This window comes from Silurus meridionalis, chromosome 4 (assembly GCF_014805685.1).
Source record: "Silurus meridionalis isolate SWU-2019-XX chromosome 4, ASM1480568v1, whole genome shotgun sequence".
NCBI classification, from domain to species: domain Eukaryota; kingdom Metazoa; phylum Chordata; class Actinopteri; order Siluriformes; family Siluridae; genus Silurus; species Silurus meridionalis.
This window is the reverse complement of record NC_060887.1, coordinates 33,252,963-33,275,899: the sequence shown is the minus strand read 5'-3', so window position 1 is coordinate 33,275,899 and position 22,937 is coordinate 33,252,963. Positions and strand designations below refer to the sequence as shown.

General features: G+C 38.0%; 1 long non-coding RNA gene across 1 annotated transcript in view; it reads right to left on the bottom strand.

Moving 5' to 3' along the window:
* Positions 1 to 573: 573 nt before the first annotated feature.
* LOC124385207 overlaps positions 574 to 22,937 on the bottom strand; it is a 38,012-nt gene continuing 15,648 nt past the window's right edge. The window contains exon 2 of the long non-coding RNA XR_006925704.1: positions 574 to 968. This is a non-coding gene — a long non-coding RNA (uncharacterized LOC124385207). The remainder of the gene's footprint in view (positions 969 to 22,937) is intronic.

Below are 22,937 nucleotides of genomic sequence, written 5' to 3'. Positions count from 1 at the left end.
AGCACTCGCTATTGCTGAGGATGACTCTACGTGAGCAGCTGTAAAAAAAACCCAACAAATCCAAAACAAAATAAAACCACTTGAGATTGCTGTAAATAGCAAACATTGAACTGCAGTTAATATAAATGGTTCTACTGCAATGGTTCATGTCTTCATTTGCCATGAACAATTTTGCACTCAAGTCTAAATCAGTGAATAGTTGATAACGACCAAAATCATGAAACTCTAATGAACAGATGTCTGGTGTCACCTGGATGAGGTTGAGTTCTCTCTGGGGTCTGGCTCAGCTCTAGGTTTTTCTATATCCTATTGTGTTCTTGCCACTGTCGCTCCTGGCACACTCATAAGGGATAAAAAGATTGTCAAACGTATTAAGTGCAATAAAACTAAAATTGGATTGAAACGAATTGGACTCATGATCCATTGTAACCGGTATCACAGAACAGCGATTATTAAAATTGAGTGGTTATATTTATAATTGTATTATTCTAAATCAAATAATGAATGAACATACCACTGAATGACTACCTACAGTATTCCCTCCATGCTATATATAAAAACTAAACAAGTGTGTGTGAGCAGGATTTCTTCTCCTTTATTTCTTTCACGACAGTGTGAGGCAAGGCACAGAAATTGGTGCAGAAATTCTTGTTTTATTACTTTTACACACTCGTAAGGTAGTTTCAGCTGAGGAAGTGAGTGATAGAACTTTGTGAAACTACAGTAGAACAATAGAGTACCTCTCAGACTTCGGCAGACCGCATGGCCTCTCAGAGAGGCTTTATGGCTACAGTAAATCAGAGCCGACTCCATCATAAAAGCGCACTCCTCGATTGATTCTGCGTTTCTGCATCTTGGTCTGGGTTAATGGCAGCTTCACTCCACTGCTTCAGCCATGCTTTATCATTATGGGCAGAAGGTCAGACTCATTCGTCGTCATCGCCGATGTTTTTTCGCCGACTGACCTTCTGTGGACGGGGAGAATGCACATTATTGGGTGCTTTTATTTTTTTTAAAGCAAGCCATTAGTCATAATTACTTTTGAATGCCCAGACTAGAAGGCTTTGTACCTTTTGTGAAAGAAGTTTATGTTTTTTTAGGAGAAACACTTTGTTCAAATGAGGAAAAGAAAGAGGAATTCATGCTTTAACAAATGGAGTCTTCAGTTTCTTGCTCATGCTGTCAGCTTTGAACACTCCAATTGGGCTCATGTAGAGTAAAACTCTGGAGATTAAAAGCAAGATTTTATTTTTTCTTAAGTAGCACATCTACTTTTAGAAAAGAACCAAAGTCCTGCTTTTACCTGGATGATGGCCAAGAAGAACGAATGTGTACTTCAGAGAAAAGAGAAATGCAGCTAGATAAAATGTTGGCCAGTTCTCCTGGCATACCAAAAAAAGTTAACAGAACTCTGCTTGAAAAAGATGGCACTCGTGCATAGAGGAGCTTCAGATGGGATTAAACAAGTAATTAGACTCTTTTTCCTCCAGAGTCCACCAGTATTGTTCATAAAATATAGTTATATAAATTCTTTGAAGTGAAAGTGAAAAAGTGAGTGATTAAACTTTTGATTAGGTCTGTGAAAGAGAAACACAGGAACATTTTATCCAGTACATTATATGTGGAAAACAGTAAACATGTTATACAGTAATTTTTGGGTTTGGGTAAAAATAAATTTAATATTAACATCTAGATGTATTAAACAACATAATAAATATATAAATAGGAAATAAAAATAAATTTATTATAGTAAATTTATAACAAATTTATACAAAATCATAAATAATAAATATGATATAGCGATCTCTGTGCAGCATGCAGCTCTTGTCTAAGAGCAAACAGCACACGGCGTCAGCGATTCGCCTCTAGAGGTCACTCTTGTAATCAACGTGGACCAGAAGCCGGAAAAACTATCTGTATGGATTTTTGGCAATTAGCTATTGGTGCCTCGACCTTTATTAACAACTAAGGGAAATGTTTGTTTCAAAGCCAAACTTAATAATCAAATACAGATATGATATGAGAAAAAAAATGTATTTTATATTAAAATGTTAAAATATGTCTCTGGCATTGTTTAGAGGGCAGTTCAGAATGTGGACATAGATTAGGGATCCCTGGTTTAGGTGAACAAGAGTATTGGAACAGCATCAAGCTGAGGACTTACTCACATCACCAAACTGATGCATTGTTCTTTTCAGTTGTTGTTTGTTTTGGGAACTTTGCTATTAATTCTCCTCCTCAGGAGTTGAACTGCATGCTCATTTGGGTTAAGGTCTGGTGATTCACATAGCTATCTTTAACTATCCACTATTTCCCCCTGATGTATTGGAAGTGTGTTTTGGGTCAATGTCTTGCTGCACAATGAAGTTCCTTCCAAATAGACTGAATGTCTCTTCCTCCAATTGTATGCATTTCTCTTCACAGAATGTGTTTCTCTGGACTTCTGAGTTTACTCTGCTGCTACCATTATGATTACATCACTAATTAATATTAGTGAGCCTGTCTCATCAACAGCCATGCAAGCCCAAGTCATGACACGACCCCCACCATATTTGACTGATAAGCTTATATGTCTCGGATCATGAGTAGATCCTTTCTTTGTCTACCATCAGGTTAATCTTGGTTTTAGAACATTTGTGGATCATCTCTGTATTTATTTTGTGAAATACTGGCCTTCCTATTCTTACTGCGTGTGAGTGGTTTGCAGCTTGTGCTATGGCCTATATATTTTTACTTTGAACCTTCTGCTCTATAAGTCTTCTTTGAATGGTGAATTGTAATAACTTCGCCCTTGCCCTGTGGGAGTTGATGATGTCGCTGACTTTTTGGGGGCTTTCTTCACATCTTACTTGTTTATCTTAGCCGTCCTGTTCCATGTCTGGTTGTGAATACACCAGAAGCTTTTTCCAGAACATTCTAAATTGTTATATTGTTATTGTTCAATGTTTGTGCAATGGCTCTGATCAATTTTACCTTTTATCGCAGCTTGAAAATGTATTGCTTGTCTGCAATTGATTAATTCTCCCATTCATCTTGGTTTATTCTTTTAGTAACACGTGCAGTGTTTACAGACAAAACCCAGGGATCAAAACAGCTTTTTCCATAAACTTTCAGAAAAGACTATATAAAGTTGCAAAACTTGGAAAAATTTGAGCTGATATTTGAAATAGAAATTGTCCTGTAAATGCAAATTGAATTTTCAATAACAGAAATCATGTCATTTTCCGTCTTCCGTCCCATGAAAGCCTATCCTATATCAATGCTATATCTAGTATCTATTTCTATGTTTCTTATTAATAATAAATTAACATTACATCAATCATGACTCATATTAAAAGTCTTCATGGTGTCATTGTTTCTGTATATACCACCGTGCTGCTGATTAGAGAGAAGGTGTGGATCAGCAGCTTTGATAATAGTTCCAGCTTTAAACCAAATATCAGCGTTATATAGCTTATATTCTTCAGATAACTTTATGATTAATTATTCCCCTTTAACTCAAGAGCCTAAAGGATTTATTCCTGTCAAACTTTTTAATCCATCTAGTGAACAGTACAATAGGGACTTTTGGGACCCTGAATCCAGAAGTCTCTGGCCGTTTGTTACCAGCAGGTGGCAAAGCTGAGCTATCAGAGACTTTACAGTGTGTGCTGTGCACTATTGTGTGTAGGTAAAACGCCTTTGTCTTTTCTTTTTTCATTTTTTCCCCCCACACGTTTATGTGTGCCTATGCTTGATTTTGTTTCGTTATATTACAGGAAGTGGAGTTGATATTGAAACCAAAGCGGATATGGGCTTCACATCTTGCTTAAATTTTATTTTTTACAGATTTTTTCCCCCCACATGTAACACTCATAAAGAGAAAACTCATAACAGGTTGAAGGCAAAAGAGCCGAGTTGGATTTCTTTCTTTTTCTTTCTTCAGTTAGCTGTGTCTTGGGGCTTACTGATCCTTTCGAGTTTGTGAGTGTGTATGTAAGTGAGAGAGTGTGAGAGAGAGAGAGAGAGAGAGAGAGAGAGAGAAATGCCTTCTTACAACTATTGGAGGAAGTGGGGCTTAAATGCAATTTATTTCTTTTTCTATAGTTATGTGTATAATTATTGCATCATCTATTCATGAATGTATTCCCACTGATCTTGTCCAGCAGCAACTTATCTGCTCTCTCTCTCTCTCTCTCTCTCTCTCTCTCTCTCTCAGCCATTATCATTCCTTAATTTTTCCATTATTTTCACATTTTGTCTGATTATCACAAGGCAGAAAATGCGCTCATGTCACAACCATCATGGCATCATAAAACTGTGCCTAACTGGTGAACAAGGCCATGTGTACTGACCCTGTGAGTATTTCTGCTGTATCATAATTTTTCTTTCCTCATGCTGTTGAAAAACTTCATTGTAGTCTTTAAAAAGCCTATCAAATATGAAATATGTGCTTGTATTCCGAGCAAACCTGAGGACAGAAATCTCGCCTCAGGTGCTGTCTTCATGCGCGGCTTGGCTGCGTCCCTGAGTTTAACACCTATCTGTCTCTATCTATTTTTAGATATATTTGAGACGTGAGACACGTTTTTCATGGCCCTCTCACATGGTCATCTTTGTGATGGGGAAATAAAATAAGCATTCTGGCTTTTCAGCTGCTGTGTGACAGGACAGGTTAATAAACCCTTCTGACTAATAACAGCTCTTCATCTGCTCTGAATAAATAAAGAGAATCTACTAAAGTGGACTACTGAATACATACATATTTTGTTCTTTTTTTCACCCCTTCCTAGTTCTGGCTTTATTTTGGTAACAGGTGCTAATTTATTCTGCTAAAATCAGACACCTTTCACAGGTGATCATTTGTTTTTCTCAGCATAATCATGTGATTACACCTGGAAAGGGGAAGATACATTTTAAAATGTTGTACCTTTTGTGATGATGCAAACTTAATTAAGCACATGGAAATTAAAAATAAAATACAATCACAATCCCAAAAAAGGTTAAGACACTGTGTAAAATGTACACAAAAATAAAATACAACGATATGTAAATCTCAAAAACCTACATTTTATTCACAATAGAGCATAGAAAACATATGACATGTTTAAACTGAAGAAATGTACCAATAAAAAAAAAAAATTTTTAATGAAAAAATAAGGTAATTTTGAATTTGATGGCTGCAACACATCTCCAATATACAGTGCCCTCCACAATTATTGGCACCCCTGTTTAAGATGTGGTCGTGGACTTCTAAAAATTCTCCTTTTTTTTTAAAACAACATAGAACCCAAATGCAAAAAAAGAGAAAAATCCAACCTTTTATTTAAGTACATAACTTTGGTGGTAAAAAAAATCATACATTTAGAAAAAAAAAACTTGAAATCATGTGTCCCACAATTATTGGCACCCCTAACAATTCCTCTGAAAAATTGTTTTTTTTTTAAATATATTTTTCTGTAGTTGCTAAGGTTGGTCAGGGTATCTAGGGACTTTTAATTAGTAATTCATGATTTCCTGTTTCCTGGGGTATAAATATGACGTGACACAGAGGCCTAATTCTCTTACCCATTTGTCAACATGGCAAAGACAAGAGAACACACCATTCAAGTAAGGCAGATGTGTGTCGACCTTCATAAGTCAGGCAATGGCTACAAGAAAATAGCCACTCGCCTTAACTTGCCGGTATCTACAGTCAGAGGAATCATTAAGAAGTTTAAAACAACTGGAACAGTGACAAACAAGGCTGGAAGAGGTCCCAAGTTTATCTTGCCACAACGCACAGTGAGGAGGATGGTAAGAGAAGTAAAAAAATTTCCCAAGCTCACCGTCACAGAATTGCATCAAAGAGTGGCATCTTGGGGTCACAGAGTCTCCAAAACAACCATCAGACACTCTCTACATGCCAACAAGCTGTTTGGGAGGCATGCAAGGAAAAAGCCTTTTCTCACTAACACTCACAAACGTAAACGCCTGGAGTTTGCTAAGCGGTACTGGGACTTCAACTGGGATCGTGTGCTTTGGTCAGATGAGACTAAGATTGAGCTTTTGGCAACAAACACTCTAAGTGGGTCTGGCGTAAAACAAAAGATGAGTATGCCGAAAGCACCTCATGCCCACCGTGAAGTATGGTGGAGGATCTGTGATGCTGTGGGCCTGTTTCTCTTCCAAAGGCCCTGGGAACCTTGTTAGGGTGCATGGCATTATGAACGCTTTGAAGTACCAGGATATTTTAAATAAAAACCTGATGGCCTCTGCCAGAAAGCTGAAGATGGGTCGTCATTGGGTCTTTCAGCAGGATAATGATCCAAAACATGTGGCAAAATCTACACAAAAGTGGTTCAGCAGTCACAAACTCAAGGTCCTCCCATGGCCATCTCAGTCCCCAGACCTCAACCCAATCGAAAACCTGTGGGGCGAGCTAAAGAGAAGAGTGCATAAGAGAGGACCCAGGACACTGGATGATCTAGAAAGATTGTGCAAAGAAGAATGGTCAAAAATCCTCTCTCTGTGTTCTCCAATCTTGTGAAATGTTATAGGAGGAGATTAAGTGCTGTCTTGTTGGCAAAAGGAGGTTGTACAAAGTATTAACATCAGGGGTGCCAATAATTGTGGCACACATGATTTCAAGTTTTTTTTTTTTTTGTGGTTAATTTGGGACGAACTGTACCTTAAAACTGACCTGAAGCATACTTCCAAGCTCTGTTAGTGTTATTTAGACAGCAAACAGTCAGCTGGAGTGTTATCTATCTATCATAGAATGGCCTGTCCAGTCAACACGCCTAAATCCTATTGAACTGGTCTGAGATGAACTGGTCACAATTTAAGCTGAATGATTGGAGAAATTAGTTTTCCCGGATGAAAAGAATGTGTAAAGCAGTTATTCATACTTAGGTAGGATTTTTTTAGTGAAAATAACGCTTGAAATCTGTACATTTGTATATTTGTTTGGTCAAAGTAAATCTTCATATAATTACATTGCCCAATTTGTTGTATATAAACAAAAGAAACATTCGTGTCTCTCAAAAAACAATAAAAGTCGAGGTGTTTCTTAGGTGTGTGTATTTATATATATATATATATATATATATATATATATATATATATATATATATATATATATATATATATATTAAGGCCTGTATCGCATAATTAAATGACTAAGAAAGAAAGAGACAGTTCAATTTGCCACACAGGCCTGGTGTCTACATAACCAGCTGCCCCAATGGGTCTAAAAATACAATTAAGGCTCTGAATATTTACAAGAAATACCCATTTGCACCATTACCTCTATAGGCATGCTTACATCATTCCTGGCTACGCTTTTAAACATTCTCCTTGTAACTCCTCCCTTGACACACAGTTTATTCACCAAAAATAATTAAACACAGCATTTTAATGCTGCACAGGTGCTACAGGATGCAGTGGAGCCAACGTGAGTGGCATAATCACACAACCTGCTCATTTTTATTTAGGTCTCTCTTTCTGTGCTGACATTAATTTGAATACTTCTGATAAATAGACAGAACACATTTATAGTTTTCATTTATTTAGGACTCCACTGTATACAGTGCTTTCTATTCATAGTACTATATCATTAATAAGCTTATATCAAGCTATGAGGCTTAATAAAATATATGGTTTATAGTAGAATTTTGCAGACGCCCTTATCTAGAGCGACTTACAAAAGCGCTTTGAAGTCTCCAACAAAAAATATGTTCTAATTCTTGTTTATTAGGACACAGACTAAGAATACCATCAGTATAAAACTCTTTTTGTCAGGATATTGATTTCCGGTTTCACGGTAGCGCACTTCTGGGTCAGCCATTTTGCCAGTTTCTTTCCATGCCACCTGGTATTTAAGGACACCAAAGACATTTATTCGGGAACAGATTCTCTCACCGGCTTTTCATGTTCCTGGGATTATTTTTGCCCCCCCATTGTTGCAGAGAGTATAAGAACAGAGCGGCAAAAGCTTTGGCAGAGGGAGATGGACAAAGCGCTGTGTGTGTTAAGAAAAAATACTGAAAATACAATTTCAACCAGTCATGAACAGTAATGAAGTAACCCAGCCATTAGGGAGGCACAAGCCAGTGCATTCTTAGTGCCGGTCCCAAGCCCGGGTAAATGGGGAGGGTTGCGTTAGGAAGGGCATCCAGCGTAAAACACGTGCCAAATCAAATATGCGGATCACAAATGAGAATTTCATACCGGATCGGTCGAGGCCGGGTTAACAACGACCGCCACAGGTATCGTTAGCCGACAGGGTACCGTGGAAATTGGGCTACTGTTGGCGAAGGAGGAGAAGGAGAGGAGGAAGACGCCTACAGAGACGGCAGGAAAGGAGCAGTGTAGGAGAGTGGAGGTTCGGGTTGGTACTTTAAATGTTGGTACTATGACGGGTAAAGGGAGAGGTAGCTGATATGATGGAGAGGAGAAAGGTAGATATGTTGTGTGTTCAGGAGACCAAGTGGAAAGGGAGTAAGGCCAGGAACATTGGAGGTGGGTTTAAACTGTTTTATCATGGTGTGGATGGAAAGAGAAATGGTGTAGGGGTGATTCTGAAGGAAGAGTACAGTAAGAGTGTAGTGGAGGTGAAGAGAGTTTCTGATAGGGTGATGATCGTGAAGGTGGAAGTTGAAGGATGATGATAAATGTCATCAGTGCCTATGCTCCACAAGTTGGCTGTGAGATGGAGGAGAAGGAAAGATTCTGGAGTGAATTAGATGAAGTGGTAGATGGTGTACCTAGGAAAGAACGGTTAGTGATTGGGGCGGACTTTAATGGGCATGTGGGTGAAGGGAACAGAGGTGATGAGGAGGTGATGGGTAGGTATGGTTTTAAGGAGAGGAATGTGGAAGGGCAGATGGTGGTAGATTTTGCTAAAAGGATGGAAATGGCAGTGGTGAACACTTATTTTAAAAGAAGGAGGATCATAGGGTGGCGTATAAGAGTGGAGGAAGGTGCACACAGGTGGACTATGTGCTATGCAGGAGATGCAACCTGAAGGAGATTGGCGACTGTAAGGTGTTGGCAGGGGACAGTGTAGCTAGACAGCATAGGATGGTGGTCTGTGGGATGGTTTTGGAGGCGAGGATGAAGAGGAGGAGAGTGAGGACTGAAAGAAGAATAAGATGGTGGAAACTGAAGGAGGAAGAGTGTAGTGTGAGGTTCAGGGAAGAGGTCAGAGAGAGGCTCAGTGGTGTTAAGGAGGTGTTGGATGATTGGGCAACTACTGCAGGAGTGATGAGGAGGCAGCTAGAAAAGTACTTGGTGTGACATCTGGAAATAGAAAGGAAGACAAGGAGACGTGGTGGTGGAATGAGGAAGTGCAGGAGAGCATAAGGAGAAAGAGGTTGGCAAAACAGAAGTGGGATAGACAGAGTGATGAGAAAAGTAGGCAGGAGTACAAGGAGATGCGGCAGCAGGTTAAGAGGATGTGGCGAAAGCCAAGGAAAAGGCATATGAGGAGCTGTATGAGAGGTTGGACACTAAGGAAGGAGAAAAGGATTTGTACCGATTGGCCAGGCAGAGGGACCGAGCTGGAAAGGATGTACTGCAAGTTAGAGCAGTAAAGGATGGAGAGGAAATGTGTTGACTAGTGAGGAGAGTGTGTTGAGAAGGTGGAGGGAGTATTTTGAGCAGCTGATGAATGAGGAAAATCAGAGAGAGAGAAGGTTGGATGATGTGGAGATGGTGAAGCAGGATGTAGATAAGATTAGTAAGGAGGAAGTGAGAGCAGCGATTAAGAGGATGAAGAGTGGAAAGTCGGTTGGACCAGATGACATACCGGTGGAAGCGTGGAGATGTTTAGGAGAGATGGCAGTGGGGTTTTGACCAGATTGTTTAACAGGATTTTGGAAGGTGAGAAGATGCCTGAGGAATGGAGAAAGAGTGTGCTGGTACCGATCTTTAAGCATAAAGGAGATGTGCAGACCTGCAGTAACTACAGGGAAAAATCTGATATTTGACTTTGAAATGTAGTGAAGTTAAAGTAAAAGTATATTATATCATGCTATATAAATTATATATATCATGTTTACAGTATTTTCTACTGTAATAATATCATATAAAAAACCTAGTGTCCAATGTAGAGAAGGCACAATAATGGTTCTTCATTTTTAATTCAGAGAATAAAATCTTGAATATCTGCCTTTATGAATGATCTGATATTTTCCCTTTAAAAACTACTAAGCTTAAAACAATTATATATATATTTTAACTGAAGCGCTTACAAAAATTACATTTAAAATCCACATAGCTAAAACACAACTTACGCAAAACTGCAGCTTTGTTCGGTTAAACTCAAAAACTGTACCTTCTAAATTTTCTCTCATATCTGAAATGTTTTTGCTGGTATCAGCCCATTAGCTATCCTGGATATTGGCACAGTCCCAGCTCTAATACTAATGCTAAAGATTATTAGTTCATTTCCAGCAGATATGGTACGAGCAACATTTCTGAAACGATGTTCCATTAGGGATAGCGCACACCACTTAGTTACTGAGAGCACATAGTGTATACGAAGCTATTTCGGGGACTGTGTGAATCACTTCCACATGGAGATGTAGAAAAGATCATGCCATCTCATCTTTCTTCCATAGGATCACGGCATAATCTCTTCATCAATTGTTTTCTAGAACACTTCAGAAACATGACTCCAAACCAGAACCCTTACAACAAAGACGTCTTTCATTTTCCCTGCAATCAGTACTGTATGTGTGATTTTTTTCTTTCCCGATTCAAAATTCAAATATCTAATTAGTATTTCCCCTGGAGTTTCTATTGTCCCAGATCTCCTGATAGAGCTCTCGTTCACTCTTTTTCTCACGCTTTTTATTTCTCTCATTTAATTCCCAACCTCTGCTACAATCATATCAACACACCCCGATAAAATTACTTCACCCTGTGTGTAGTTCTTTTTTTCAATACCATACAAACGTAATCTCTTCTTTCTACAAGTCGAAACACACCCTAACACACACACACACACACACATGCACACATGCATGTACAGTATATATATATATATATATATATATATATATATATATATATATATATATATATATATATATATATATATATATATCTTAAGGCCTGTATCGCATAATTAAATGACTAAGAAAGAAAGAGACAGTTCAATTTGCCACACAGGCCTGGTGTCTACATAACCAGCTGCCCCAATGGGTCTAAAAATACAATTAAGGCTCTGAATATTTACAAGAAATACCCATTTGCACCATTACCTCTATAGGCATGCTTACATCATTCCTGGCTACGCTCTTTAAACATTCTCCTTGTAACTCCTCCCTTGACACACAGTTTATTCACCAAAAATAATTAAACACAGCATTTTAATGCTGCACAGGTGCTACAGGATGCAGTGGAGCCAACGTGAGTGGCATAATCACACAACCTGCTCATTTTTATTTAGGTCTCTCTTTCTGTGCTGACATTAATTTGAATACTTCTGATAAATAGACAGAACACGTTTATAGTTTTCATTTATTTAGGACTCCACTGTATACAGTGCTTTCTATTCATAGTACTATATCATTAATAAGCTTATATCAAGCTATGAGGCTTAATAAAATATATGGTTTATAGTAGAATTTTGCAGACGCCCTTATCTAGAGCGACTTACAAAAGCGCTTTGAAGTCTCCAACAAAAAATATGTTCTAATTCTTGTTTATTAGGACACAGACTAAGAATACCATCAGTATAAAACTCTTTTTTTGTCAGGATATTGATTTCCGGTTTCACGGCGCGCACTTCTGGGTCAGCGGCCATTTTGCCAGTTTCTTTCCATGCCACCTGGTATTTAAGGACACCAAAGACATTTATTCGGGAACAGATTCTCTCACCGGCTTTTCATGTTCCTGGGATTATTTTTGCCCCCCCATTGTTGCAGAGAGTATAAGAACAGAGCGGCAAAAGCTTTGGCAGAGGGAGATGGACAAAGCGCTGTGTGTGTTAAGAAAAAATACTGAAAATACAATTTCAACCAGTCATGAACAGTAATGAAGTACAGTGGTACCTCGCTTGCGAGTTTAATTCGTTTTGGGAACGAGCTCGCAACCCAAAATGCTCATTTACTAAAACTATTTTTCCCATTAGAAATACAGGAAATTTACTAGATGCGTTCCAAACACCGATAAATACACGTATAAAATCATTTGTAATTGTTTTGTAAGGTTAATTATTATACATATTATTACCCTAACATCAAAAATAAATAACAATGAATAGTTAACGATAAAAAATTTAAATAATGAACTAATGAACTGGTGAATGGCTGGTGAGAACGAAACAAGAGGAGGAGGGTGTTACTGCTTGGAAGGATAATCTTTCTCAATGAGAACTTTCGGTACAATATCGGGAGTTCTCTCTTTTGAATGACGTTCACTAACACTAACAGAATAACAAAATTGACTCTGTCTGGACATTTGGATTTTTTAATCATTTTGGAAGGCATTGTCACGATTAAAAACTGATGTATTTACTGCTCTTAATGTAACAACAAAGCACAAAATTGCTTTATGAATGACCACAACTCGACAAAGAACACGAACAGAAAACGCTTGCAGAAATTTCTTCTACAATGAGTGCAGCTCACTAAGTGGAAGAGCATGAGGTAGAGATGAGCTCATGTGAGACAAAATGGGGTAAACAACACGTAAACATGGCGTGAATACAGCGTGATTGGCCTATCATCGCACGTTAGTACTTGCCATACACCGCTATATTTTTGCTCGCTGACTGATAGATCATTTGCTACCCAATACTAATTTTATTAATAGTTGTTGCTCGTATCCTGGGTTACTCGCTAAACCAGAGTTTTCACTGTAAATGACATTTGTTACTGTACATAAGTAGCTTTTTTGTTCGTATCTGTACTTTACCGAAGAATTTCTATTTGGGGAGACTTTAGCCTCACTACATTTATCTGCACTACATTTCACTACTAGTCAAATATATTACTTTTTACTCAACTTCATTTTGTGAAATTATCCTTATTATTTATGAGTGGATAAAAACATAACTGCAAGCCACCAATCAGGGTAGAGCGCGTGTTTTGAACTTGTTTTGATTGCCGTTTGGTGGTATCTACTTATCACCAACATACAGTTCAGCATCAGTTCAACAGCAAACAGAATATTTTCAGAGGAATAAATGATGAAGAAACTCCTGACTCGAACTCGCCTGACCTTATTTGCACAGTTTTTTTAAGTAGTTGAAAAAGTTTTGGGCTCATAATAATTTTAATAGGAATCAATCAGTGTGTGACTTATTTATATCATTCTATTAATAGATTGATGTGCTAAGAGTAATTTTAAAGTCTTTTCACATAAACTAAGTCGTGTCTTGTGAAAAAAAAATGCTAATAGAAACATTATAGCCTTAATAAATCATAGTACTTTGGATACTTAAGTACATTTGAAGGCAAATACTTTTGTACTTTTATGTAAGTTTAAAGGGAGAACTTTTACTTTTACTGGAGTCATATTTTACCTACTGTATTTTACCTACCCAACTTAGTTGCTAACTAAACTTTCATGTAACTGACTCAATTTTATGATTTGGTCATGGTTTGAACTTATTTTGAATCCAGTCCAGGTTTTTACCAGTTTGACTTTGGGGGTAAAAAGTTTAAATTGGGCACAGGATGCAAATATGGGGTGTACTTATGAATTGCTTTGTTTAATGATTTTTACAAACATTTACTTAATTCATTATACTGAACACATTCATAATGTTGCCTCAGCATGTGATAATAGAATCTTGGATCTGGTTACTTGCCCACAGTTATTAAAAACACTTCTTTGTATTATGTAAATTGTTTAATGAGCTTGCATTGCTGACTAAAAGATAACAAATTAAAGAGTTGTTATGAATAATATACTATTGTTTCTCTATGTAGTTATACAGTTGGCAAGGCTCAATTGTTTTGCAGAAATCTGGCAATTGCAAGACCGGATGTTTCGGGCCTTCATTTATTAGACAGACATAGATGATCAATACAGCACCACAGTCATCAGTCAGTCTGTCAGAGATTTTTATAAAGGGAAGGCGAGAGGAGAATGGAGGGTGATAAAAGTGTTCTGCTGAGAATGTGAGAATGCCCTCGACACTTCTGTGCTCATTAGACAGAACGTATCCATGTTTGCGCTTCACACTGAGCTGATGTAAGTGAAAAATGTTTGAGCCTTTAATTTTGACTAGGTTCAGATGTTAGCCACATGTTCCATACACCCTCACGACCAAACAACAAAAGCTTCTCCTTACAGACCGAATGAGACGATAAATATATTTGTCACAAATGTCTAAAAATCTTTTAAATGTTGTACATAATCAGTGTGATGGATGTTGAAAGGTTTCCTTTCACCGATTGGTTGTCACTAGGAATAGAGTGGGATTACTAGTGTTGGGCTACAGGGTGGGTGGAGGTTATGGAGTGGGATTATTAGTGTTGGACTGAATGGTGAATGAGGATTATAGAGTGGGATTATTAGTGTTGGGCTACAGGGTGGGTGGAGGTTATGGAGTGGGATTATTAGTGTTGGACTGAATGGTGAATGAGGATTATAGAGTGGGATTATTAGTGTTGGGCTACAGGGTGGGTGGAGGTTATGGAGTGGGATTATTAGTGTTGGACTGAATGGTGAATGAGGATTATAGAGTGGGATTATTAGTGTTGGGTTCTAGGGTGGGTGTAGTTTATGGAGTGGGATTATCAGTGTTAAATTACAGGGTGGGTAAAATTGATAGAGTTGCATTTTAAGTGTTGGGTTTAAGGGAAAGTGAAGTTCATTACATGGGATTATCAATGTTACAGTAAAATACAGAGTGGGTCGAGATAGAGTGGGATTATTAGTGTTGTGTTACAGGGTGGGTGGAGTTTATAGATTGGAATATTACGTGTTGGGTTTCAGTGAAGATGATCATTAAGTGAGATTATCAATGTTAGGTTATAGGGTGGGTGAAGTTTTTAGAGTGTGATTATTAATTTTGAGTTACAGGGAGGTTTTTTTTAAGATTTAAAGTTTTAAATGATTTTTAATTGAAGCTCTTAAAAAAAAATCATAATACATTGTTAAAAAATGTGGCTTACACAAGTAGGAGTGTAGCCCTAGACCTATTTAAAGGCATTTATGGATATAAAAGCATAGTCTACAGTTTTAGTTTTTTTGTTTTTTTACAATTTTCAGCTTCCCTGTGCTTTATGACATTATTAAAAAAGCCTTTTAAGACGTTTTGCACAGCATATCTTCCTGTGAATAAAACACTGACAGTGACATTTACAAGCAGCTTGCTCTCTGAATCTGCATCTTTATGTAATTTACTCTGGGTGAAATAATATATCCAATCCAATCTGCAGACAGATTTCATCGGCTGTGTTCTTGTTCGTATAAAGAAAAGGATAATTTATTGCACCAATATTAACCAAATCTCATTGCATTCTTTTTCTCCTGCAGTTACAAGTTTGACATTGATTATTGGATGAACCAAGATGATTGGATAAAAACAAAAAGGACTCCTACAAGAGCTAGATCAAATTGAAAATGTAAAATTCAGCAAGTACTATGTCAAATCTTTTTACATCAAGTAAGCAAATAAAATCCCTTTAAAGATTTAAAATAAAAAGAAGTGGCACTGCTATCCCTGACACAGAGTTTGTTTTGTGTTTTCTAGCGTGAATAAAATGGATTAACTGACATTAAATTGATGGTGTTTAGCAGTTTGATTTGCCAACATGTGACCAAGTCTATTACTTAGTTATATATTTACAAATGACAGCATACATCCAAAAGCTGTTTCTAAATTAAAAAGACATTGAAATGCCATAAAGGGAACTACTTATTTATATCACATTCAGGAATGTTCTGTATAGGATTATTTAGATTTTTTTAACTAATTTGGCAGGTTTTGTCCTGTCACTTTATAAGCCACCTTAAGAAATTCAAAAATGTTAATTATTCTTCTTAAAGCCTAAAATACAAATAAACTATCTGGAAGAAACACACAGTTACATTTTGGTCATTCCGCAAACATTCTCAGTGATGTGCAGACATTGAAAGCAAACTGAACAAATGCTAATTTGTGCAAACGCTAGAGGTTTTTTAATACAAGAAAAACTTTTTTGAACTTCGTTGAAGAAATTGAGACAGTACTATGTAATAGAGAAAGTTCATTCCACCTCTACTAAGCCAGTGCATTGATGCACAGAACTCTTGTGTCCTGTTTAGACCTTAGAGAAGTACACTCCAGGAGCTGTGAGGTTGTGCATCAGACCTAGTTTTGAACCTGAGTGAGTAGATAATGTGGTGCAGAGCCCCCAATGCCTGGAATGTCAAGACATGATTTTAATTTTGATCTTTGCCTCAACAAGAAACCAGTGGAGTGACCTCAGTTGAGGGTTTGGGCTTTTGTGTGTGTGTGTGTGTGTGTGTGTGTGTGTGTGCATGTTGACATAGACATAGTATATTTTGAATGCCTTGTAGCAGGGAGCTGAAATACTGTAGATATAACCATGGCTTTTATGAATACTTCAGCAGATTACCGATTCAGAAAAGAATGTTGTTGATGTGGTTAACCACAAAAAGGAAACATGGAAGCTCAGGGAAAGTGGTGGCTCAGTGGTTAAGGCTTTGGGCTACTGTTCAGAAGGTCAGGGGTTCAACCACCTGTATTGACAAACTGACAATCTTGGGTCCTTGAGTAAGGCCCTTAACACTCTGTGCTGCAGGGGTGCTGTATTGTGGCTGACCTAACTCTGACCCCAGCTTCCTAACATCACTGGGATATACTTAAAGCTGTGCTATAATGTACATGTGACAGTTAAAAAGTCCTTTTTACCTTGAGATTCTTAACCATGTATGTCAGAAGTACTGTAACAGTGTCAGTGGTGATTGACCAGCAAACGTGTAGGTATCATGCAGGTATTAAGTATACATATCACGTATCAAATTTTGTGTATCCCACATATTTGGATAAGGTTCAATGTACATTGAGAAGGTTATGACTGGTAGATCATAACCACAAAAACAGCTCTGGTTAAAAAGACACAACAATGCCTGTACTTTTGAGGAGTCTTAAGAAAGCTCATCTGTCCACAGGGGTTCTAACAAATTGTTACCTCTGCATCATTGAGAGCATCCTGACCAACTCCATCACTGTATGGAAGGTCCACTGTGTGTGAACGTAAAGCCCTGTGAAGGGTGGGCACTCAACTACCTGCCATTGAACACCTACACCATAGCAGATGTCTGCGCAGAGCTCACAACATTATCAAGAACTCTTCACATCCCAGTCACAAACTGTTTAACTTCCTTCCATTAAGAACGTAATATAGGAACATAGGCAGGGTTAGGCCCAGCTTTATTTTATCCACCATCAACCTACTAAACTCTACACTACACTGTTAGAACACTGTATAAACACTGTGTATGTATGCACATACAATTGTACATACAATGTACATACTGCATATTGTACATATATATACACCCCTCACTCTCTACACATATTGTGCCATACATTTCATGTGTCTATATACTTCAAAAAAAGTGTAGCTTTTTGCAGATTTTTTTACTGCCTTACCCTTTATAAATATTTACTTTTTCAACAGTGTCTGCACATTTCTCACTGCCATTGCCTAATAACTATTCACTTGTTGAACTTTAGCAATCGTGCCTACACATTTTTCACAGCATTGCTTTTTATTTATTTGCTGAACATATATTTACACACACACACACACACACACACACACACACACACACACACACACACACACACATATTTATATATATATATATATATATATATATATATATATATATATATATATATATATATATAAAATAAAAATTAATTAAAAATTCTTATTAAAACACTTCTAAACCTTCTATCTATCTATCTATCTGTCTGTCTGTCTGTCTGTCTGTCTGTCTGTCTGTCTGTCTGTCTGTCTGTCTGTCTGAATCCTGCAGCAGAAATTGAGTCTCTGTATGCTACATGTTAGTATTGATCGGGTAGTCAGCAAGAGTCTAAATTAAGATTTGGTGGTTCACAACATCAAAGCTTTAGTGATTGCTCGCAATGCAATTTTTTTTTTAAAAGACAAACTAGCTGGCATCCTGGATATCAAGGGATATCTCAGGGAATGGAAGGAATGGACAGAACGAAACAGCTCTATATTAAGCTGGGGCAGGGGTCACCAACATGGTGCCGGCGGGCACCAGGTCGCCCACATGGACCACATGAGTCTTTTAGAAAAGCAGGCCTTTTCTAAAAATAGCTCAATATAGCGCCACTTACCAGTAAGCTGCATCAAATTTTTTTTGTTGCGATTCTTTTTTAAATAACACTTGCATTGTTGTGAATTAGAAAATGACAATATATAAAAAAACCATTTCATATTAGATTAGAGCTAACTGGTCTCCAAGTTGATTTTTGTATGTTACATAATTGATCATCTCTACAAACATGACGCAACGTAGTGCATGATTAAAAATTTGTTACAAATTGTTAGTGGCTGGTGAAAATGTTGTAGAAGTGATCATTTGAAAATGTCAGGTCAAGTCAAGTCAAGTTTATTTCTATAGCGTTTTCTCAAAGCAGCTTTACAGAAATCAACAGTCAAGGTGAATAGTGTGCATTTATCCCTGATGAGCAGTAATGGTGACTGTGGCAAGGAAAATCTCCCTTAGATATCAAGAGGAAGAAACCTTGAGAGGAACCAGACTCAAAAGGGAAACCCATCCTCATTTGGGTGACATCAAGAATGTGATCATAAATCTTTAAACAATACAGAACACTGGAGAGTGAGAACTAACATGAGCACTGGAATGTAAGATTATAAGTAATGTTCTTTCTATAGTCTTAAACAGTCATTGTGGTTATAAAACTAGGAGCTACTGAGCAACTCATAAAATAACTAAACATTTGTGATCATCACTGATCCAACACCAGCTTCTCCATGCCAGAGCCTTTAAACAATATAGGAGGTCAAATGTCGAAACTCCGCACATGAAGTGGGATCCAGCTGGCACTGGTACGTCTCTGAATGGTGTGTGAAATGCCTCAGGATAGGGGGAGAAAGAGAAGCAGTGGAGAGCCCCGAACACTGTCAGGAAGTCTATTCCAAAGTTTAGGAGCTAAATGTGAGAATGATCTACCACCTTTAGTGGACTTTGCTATTCTAGGAACTACTAGAAGTCCAGAGTTTTGAGATCTCAAGGCAAAATGTAAATACTTGCAGAGATTTATAGAAATAAAGTTTTGCATATTGATATTTATCTGTTTTCTACCTTGTTAAATCATTGTTGATAATTATTGTGAGAAATCATTACCATGATCAATGTCTTTATATTGATAATTATCATTAATTATTAATAAGAACATATAATTAAATCCCACTTATCCCAAGACGTAGCTCTCAGTTTCAAAAAGGTTGCTGACCCCTAAACTAGGGACTTGGGATTCTTAAGCAAAGGTGTGACCCAGGAAGACTTAAAGATGGTAGAGACTAGAATAAATGTATTATCATAGCAGTCACATATAGTGGAAAAGTGAAAATGTTATTGGTTAAGTGGGCAGGCTTTCATTAAATATTATAAAATATAATAAAAGAATACATCTAATTATGCAATACACTTTTTATTATATTGATTAAATTGAGTAATTAATTAAATTGGCAAAAATTACATTGATTAACTAAAATTGAATAAATAGAAGAATGAATCTAAATAGTTTACATTTGTTTAACACAGACGTATATATCAGTGTTTTGTACCAATTGGCCAGGCAGAGAGACCGAGCTGGGAAGGATGTGCTGCAAGTTAGAGCAATTAGGGATGCAGATGGAACTTAGTTGACTAGTGAGGAGAGTGTGTTGTGAAGATGGAGGGATTATTTTGAGCAGCTGATGAATGAGGAAAATGAAAGAGAGAAAAGGTTGGATGGTGTGGAGATTGTGAAACATAAAGTGGATAGAATTAGTAAGGAGGAAGTGAGAGCAGCGATTAAGAGGATGAAGAGTGGAAAATCGGTTGGAGCAGATGATATACAAGTAGAAACATGGAGATTTAAAGGAGAGTTTGCAGTGAAGTTTTTAACCAGATTGTTCAACAAGACTTTGGAAGGTGAGATAATGGAACACCACCACAGACGCATGAGAATGTTGATAGAGAAGTATAGAGAAGGTCAGAAGGTCAGAAGGAGTTGCATTGTGTGTTTGTGGGTTTAGAAAAAGCATGTATGTGAGGGTGGTGAAGGACATGCATGAGGACAGTGTGACAGCAGTGAAGTGTGTAGTAGGAAGGACAGACTGGTTCAAGCTGGATGATTGCATCAAGGATCAGCTCTGAGCCCTTTCCTGTTGGCAGTGGTGATGGACAGGTTGACGGACGAGGTCAGACAGGAGTCTCCGTGGACTATGATGTTTGCGGATGATATTGTTATTTGTGGTGAGAGTAGTGAGCAGGTTGAGACGAGCCTGGAGAGGTGGAGGTACACGCTGGAGAGAAGGGGAATGAGAGTAGGTAGGAGAAAGACAGAGTACATGTGTGTGAATGAGAGCGAGGGCAGTGGAGTGGTGCGGTTGCAGGAAGAAGAAGTGGAGAAGGTGGAGGAGTTTAGGTACCTGGGGTCAACAGTGCAAAGAGACGTGAAGAAAAAAGTGCAGGCAGGGTGAAGTGGGTGGAGAAGTGTGGCAGGAGTGATTTGTGATAGAAGGGTATCTGCAAGAGTAAAAGGAAAAGTTTATAGGACTGTGGTGAGACCTGCGATGTTGTATGGTTTAAAGACAGTGGCATTGAGTAAAAGACAGAAGGTGGAGCTGGAGGTCTGGAGGAAGATGTTGAGGTTTTTGTTGGGAGTGACATGGATGGACAGGATTAGAAATTAGTTTATTAGAGGGACAGCGCATGTAGGCCGCTTTGGAGACAAGGTGAGGGAGGTGTGATTGAGATGGTTTGGACATGTGCAGAGGAGGGACATAGTGTATTTCGGTAGGAGAATGCTGAGGATGGAGCCACCAGGAACGAGGAAAAAAAGAAGGCCAAGGAGGAGGGTTATGGATGTGGTGAAGGAAGACATGCAGGTAGTTGGTTTGAAAGAGGCAGATGTAGAGTACACAGTAGTATGGAGACAGATGATCCGCTGTGGCGACCCCTATTTGGAGCAGCTGAAAGAAGAAGAAGAAGAAGAAGAAGAAGAAGATGTGAATATACAATCTACAATCCGTCACGCTCCTTGAGATATCAAAACTCTGGACTTCTAATAGTTCCAAGACTAGCAAAAGCCACTGAAGGTGGTAGAACATTGTCACATTTAGCTCCTAAACTTTGGAAGTGTCTTCCTGACAGTGTTCGGGGCTCAGACACACTCTCCCAGTTAAAGTGCAGATTAAAGACGTATCTTTTTATCGAGTCCTACACACAACACACATCACATATCATAACCTTGTTCTCCAGTACATCTGATCACATGCACATTATCAACTGTGCTTGTTAATATTATTAACAGCAGCTATGCTCATTCCCTTTCCACTGCTTCTCTCTCTTTACCTATCCCAAGGCATCCTGAGGTTGCACCAGCTCCAGTCCTGTCCTACTTCATGAAGATCGTGGACCTTTAAAGAAATAGATGCCGACCCAGCAAACATCCCAACGTCATTTGGATCCCATCTCAAGTGGAGTTTGGACATTGGACGTCTTTGAGTTTTTAAAGGCTCTGGCATGGAGCAGCTGGTGTTGGATCTATGATGATCTCAAATGTTAAACTATTTTATGAGTTGCTCAGTGGCTCCTGGTTCCATAATCTTGAATGACTGTTTAAGACTGTAGAAAGGACATTACGGTACTTATAACCTTACTTTCAGGTGCTCATGTTAGTTCTCACTCTCCAGGGTTTTGTATTGTTTTGAAGAGTATAATCACACTATTGATGTCATGCAATTGAGGATGGGTTCCCCTTTTGAGTCTGGTTCCTCTCAAGGTTTCTTCCTCATAACATCTAAGGGAGTTTTTCCTTGCCGCAGTCACCACGGCTGCTCATCAGGAATAAATACACATTGTTCACCTTAACTCTTAAATTCTGTAAAGCTGCTTTGAGACAATGTCTGTTGTAAAAAGCGCTATAGAAATAAACTTGACTTGACTGTATCAGTGTGTATGTGTGTGTGTTACATTTAATATTTCATTTTCTAAAGATATGTTCTACTGTTCTATTATTACAGTTAACTTCAACAAAGTGCGAAATTGTCAGGATTTTCTCCTTTTAAGATACATTTTTTAAAGCACAAAATAATCCAGTGTGCATTAGTGTTAGTGGCTGCAATTTTGCACATGCACAAACTACAAATCGTATTTCCAGTACAGAGTGAGTAGCCACAAACTCTTTTTTATACAACTGGCATTGTTGTGTATGTTGTCAAGTTTAATAACAATTTAAAAATGTGCTCAAAGTGCGAGGTGGAGATCAAACAAACTTGCGATCCACACACACACACACACACACACACACACACATTATTTATATATATATATATATATATATATATATATATATATATATATATATAGTATATAAACTTTCTTTCGGCTTCTCCCATTAGGGGTTGCCACAGCGGATCATTCGTATCCGCATGTTCGATTTGGCACATGTTTTACGCTGGATGCCCTTCCTAACGCAACCCTCCCCATTTATCCAAGCTTGGGACCATCACTAAGCGTGCACTGGCTTGTGCAACCCTGAAATAAGTATTTGTTCCCCTACCAACTATCAATAACTCTGACCACTACACACCTTTAAGAAAGAACTCCTAATATCAAATCATTATGTGTATAAAAGACACCAGTCACAGAATCAACCTCTTCCATTCAAACGTCTCCAACACCATGAGAAAGAAAAAAGAGCTTTTAAAGGCAGCAGGGAGGAGATTGTAGAC